Here is a 4,636-nt window from a genome sequence, read left to right on the forward strand (position 1 = left end):
CACATGGAAACCTCAAGTTTACATCATGTTTCCCAGTGGTTTCCGTAGCGGATGCTAGGTTATTCCGCCAAGTTTCCGTGACACGGAAACCCCCTACGCTCCGATTCCATAAGGTATCCCGAACCACGGAAACCTCTGTAAACTTGAAGTTTCCCGAACATCCATGTAGTTTCCCGTAATGGGAAACCTGAAGATTCCACTGGTTTCCAGAATCAGGAAACTTGATGGAATCGGAGCGTAGGGGGTTTCCGTGGAATGGAAACTTGGTGGAATCTTTATGTTTCCTTTTATGGGAAACTACATGGAAGCTCGGGAAACCTCACGATTCCTAAAGTTTCCTTGACTCAGGAAACCATATGGAATCGGAGCGTAGTGGTTTCCATGGAATGGAAACTTGATGGAATCTTTAGGTTTCCTTATATGGGAAACTACATGGAAGCTCGGGAAACCTAACGATTCCTAAAGTTTCCTCGACTCAGGAAACCATATGGAATATGAGCGTAGTGGTTTCCGTGGAATGGAAACTTGATGGAATCTTAAGGTTTTCTTTTATGGGAAACTACATGGAAGCTCGTGAAACCTTATGATTCCTGAAGTTTCCTTGACTCAGGAAACTATATGGAACTTGTGTAGCACTTTCTGTGTGGCGGAAACTTTGTGGAATTATCTGGAGTCCCATTCCTGGTGGAACTTACTGGAAAACTTCAAGACTCCCTAACTTTTCTAAAGGAAGCAATGTGAAATAATGTGTATTCTTTTAAAAATCTATCAAAAAAATTTATTACATGTAAAAGAAAAAAGCATTACCATTTTATATGTTTAATAATTCATTTGATGTACAAAAACTGTAACTGAATTTTTCAATGATATCAAAATATTAAATAAATTCATATATCTTAGATAAACAATGGAACAGTCTTTCACATTTAAGTCCATTCATAAGGGTCATTAAGTACTTCTTTCAACATCAGTTTCCTGGTTTTCTTCACATCACCTATGATCTGCAATATTCATACAAAATTATTATATGATGTCAGAATTATAATGCTTGAATATAACTTAGAAATCTGAAAGATCAGTCAATGTCCTTTAATATACCAATATCAATAAATACTTTCCATGATTTCAGCATTTAATGTATCTCTTTAATATTTAATGCTTTATGATAAGTGAAAAAAAAATAACATAATATAAATAATGTTTTCAGCCTTATTATGTCATTGAGAATATATTACTACATGTATCTCATACTAAGAACCCTGCTTTAAGTTTGATTAGTTTGAGAGAAAACATACCCTTTATAATAACAAATATATTAGGGAGAGATTTTTTTTTAAATTTTGATATTCGACCTAGAAATTGGTTGTAGATCATTGCAGACCCTCCACCCTATTGCACAAAAGCTAGATTACACCAGGGGAGAAATATACTCTGGACTACGATTTTAAATAAAGATATACAGTAGATTTTGATACTGACCTTTGACCTAGAAAATTAGTCCAAGGTCACTCTTCATCCTCTATCCACAGGCTCTCTGTAGTTTAAGTCTGAGAGAGAAATATGCACAGAACAAGTGATTTCAGATGGAGTGATGGGTAGACACTGTCTTAGGGCATCCACAGAACAGGACCTAAAAATAATGCAATATATAATGTATTACAGTATATATACACATGTACTTGTATGTTAATGATTTATCATATGCTGCATTGGACACATATGATTTTATCATGGTTTAAGTATACATGTATCTTATGAGTAATTTTATACCGGTATTGCATGTACGCTCAGTTTATTTAAGAAATAAATAACAAGTTTATAAACTTCAATGGGAGAGATACCACAAATGTATACATAAACAAGTAATTTAATTTTTTTTTTTACATATATTGACCAACATTATTTACATCCATTCATCATGTTCATGAATTGGCTGATCAAAATTCAGTCAGTTTTAGATCTATATGATATACCATAACAGGGTTGTGGTTATATAAACCACTCGCCCACTCACCAATGCGATTAAAATTTCAAGTAGGCGATGAAGAAATCAATATTTGATCGCCCACATGGCGAGCGTCTTGTTCCCGGAACATGACTATGCTTTGTTTGTATTTTTATAATCCACTTCCTTTTTTCATAACAAACACAACGCCAACGATGACTTTTGGTGTCGTGTGCAAACTATTACATTTGTATACGATACAAGCACTTGTGTAACCTAGACGTATGCCCTAGTAAAACCAATAATGTGGCGTTTTATTGTTGGGGTAATTAATTAAATAAATTATTTTACCTGTGTTCAATTTGAATGTTATTATTTATTTATGAAAAATAAAGTGTTATATATACAAAGAAAAGCAGCATTTTCAAATATTTTGTTGATGAGGTATGTGGGCCCGTAAATCAAATTGTGGGCCCCTAAACTTTGAAAAGTAAGGGGCCCACATGGCTCCTAAGATGTAAATTGTTAACCACAACCCTGTATAAAGGACTTTCACATTTACAAAAGTTGTTCCCCTTCGCAGAGTCGATCTGGGGTCAACCGGCTAAAGACGCTGTTTTCCCTCTTTAACCATATCAACTTTGAGGGACAATATCTTAGAAATAAAATCTGTATGAACATATTCATTATGATTTTCATGTTGCCACCATACTCTGGCAATACAGATACAGATCGTAATTGTCCAATATTTTTGAAGATTGAAAATATTTAACAAGTAACTTACAAAGGACAAAGTGGGAAAAATGAGCGATACGCCGCCAATTGGAGAAAACTCTTAGGAATGTGAAATTCGTCTATTGGTGATGACAATTCCTGTTTTAATGTCACTGAAAAATTAAGAGACATTAAAAATTTAAACCCTATTGTCATACACGCATGCTGTTTTTTTCATTCATATAACCTTTTAGTATCATAAAATTTACCAAAATTTAATACTTCAAATAATTTCATTGAATATCTATAAAATAAAGGAAACTCTAAAAACTTAGTGACTTGCAGGAATTATTCCTTGAAGAGAAAAAAATCTATCATATTTCATATAAATATGTGCATAATGAGCCTTTTTTATTCATTTAGAACATATGGTATGTGCCTCATTTCCCCAAGAAATTTTCAAAGACAATGGACTATCTGTAAGCAGAAATCATTGCTGTTTACTTACACTGGAAAAATTTATGAAAATAACTATAAATTTCCTATTTTTTTAATTTTAAATAATGCTAAAAATAATCTAATCTATTAAAAATAATCTGACTGTAAAATAACATTTTTCATAATCTTAATCTCTGGGCAGATCACTCTAACTTCATAAAACTACCTGATATTAAACTAGAACTCTTTAGTGTGCAGTTTTTAGAGCTTCCTTTAAGTAATCAAAATACTGACCAGCAAGAAATCAGTTAATAAGCATTTCCTTTTTTTCATTTAAATTTTGGAGAGATCTCAGAGTTTTTTCCTGTTCAATTCAGGTTCAAGACGACAAAGTTTTATTGAAGTGTATGTATTAGAGAACTGCTTGTATGTCAATCATAGCAATACACACATAACATGGAGGGGGCAAATTGTTTCAGCCCTAGCTTTTACATAAAACTTCTTGTAGCTCACAGCTGATATACCACAGTTCAGTATTTAAATAAAATTTAGAATCTTTTTTTTCAGGCAATTGTCATATACATACGAATCATGAATGAATTACCACTTACCAAATGATCACCCGAATCATCATACATTTTCTATGATTTTATCTCACTGGTTTTCTTTTAAAGTCACGCAGTTTTCTTCTCTCTGAAATGATAAATTATGTCCAAGTACTATTACATTCTAATTTAAACTAATTATGTAATAGCATTAGCAACAACCGGGATGGAAGAAACCAGAAGTCTCTGTCGAGACTGAAGCTCTACTGGTTTGTACTTATAGCAAAGGAAGAGAAAAGTACTTAAGCAGTTGGAAATTGAAACTTTTCAACAGCAATAAATAGAATAATGATCCTTGATTAAGTCTCTTTATGTTCTTAGTGCAGTCTACTTGCATGCCACATTTATATTATAATCAGACTAAAATTGTATTTGGAGTAGCATTTTGAAAGAATTTCACAGAAATTTCTATTTTTAGTAACCACGGCAACACCGTTCATCGAAATCAAAAACTGATACACAGAATTATGTATCTTATTGTAGTCTACTTGTGTGCCAAGTTATATTGAAATCAGACTAAAACTGTAGAAGGAGTAGCATTTTGAAAGAATTTCACAGAAATTTCTATTTTTCATAACCACGGCAACACCGTTCATCGAAATCAAAAACCCATACACAGAATTGTGTATCTTAGTGTAGTCTACTTGTGTGCCAAGTTATATTGAAATCAGACTAAAACTGTAGGAGGAGTAGCATTTTGAAAGAATTTCACAGAAATTTCTATTTTTAGTAACCACGGCAACACCGTTCATCGAAATCCAAAACCCATACACAGAATTGTGTATCTTAGTGTAGTCTACTTGTGTGCCAAGTTATATTGAAATCAGACTAAAACTGTAGGAGGAGTAGCATTTTGAAAGAATTTCACAGAAATTTCTATTTTTAGTAACCATGGCAACACCGTTCATCGAAATCAAAAACCCATACACAGAAT

The 4,636-nt window shown here is 32.9% G+C and overlaps 1 long non-coding RNA gene across 1 annotated transcript; it reads right to left on the reverse strand.

The window, feature by feature from the left end:
* Positions 1-803: 803 nt before the first annotated feature.
* Positions 804-2,833, reverse strand: LOC134262851 (uncharacterized). The gene is made up of 3 exons (XR_009991125.1): positions 2,730-2,833; positions 1,480-1,630; positions 804-1,001 (listed from the first exon to the last, which is right to left on the reverse strand). It is a non-coding gene; the product is annotated as an uncharacterized LOC134262851 (long non-coding RNA).
* Positions 2,834-4,636: the final 1,803 nt, after the last annotated feature.

The sequence above is a fragment of the Saccostrea cucullata genome, unplaced genomic scaffold, assembly GCF_032062105.1.
Source record: "Saccostrea cucullata isolate Sc308-1 unplaced genomic scaffold, CSIRO_AGI_Scuc_v1 ctg11764, whole genome shotgun sequence".
In the NCBI taxonomy this organism is placed as follows: Eukaryota; Metazoa; Mollusca; class Bivalvia; order Ostreida; family Ostreidae; genus Saccostrea; species Saccostrea cuccullata.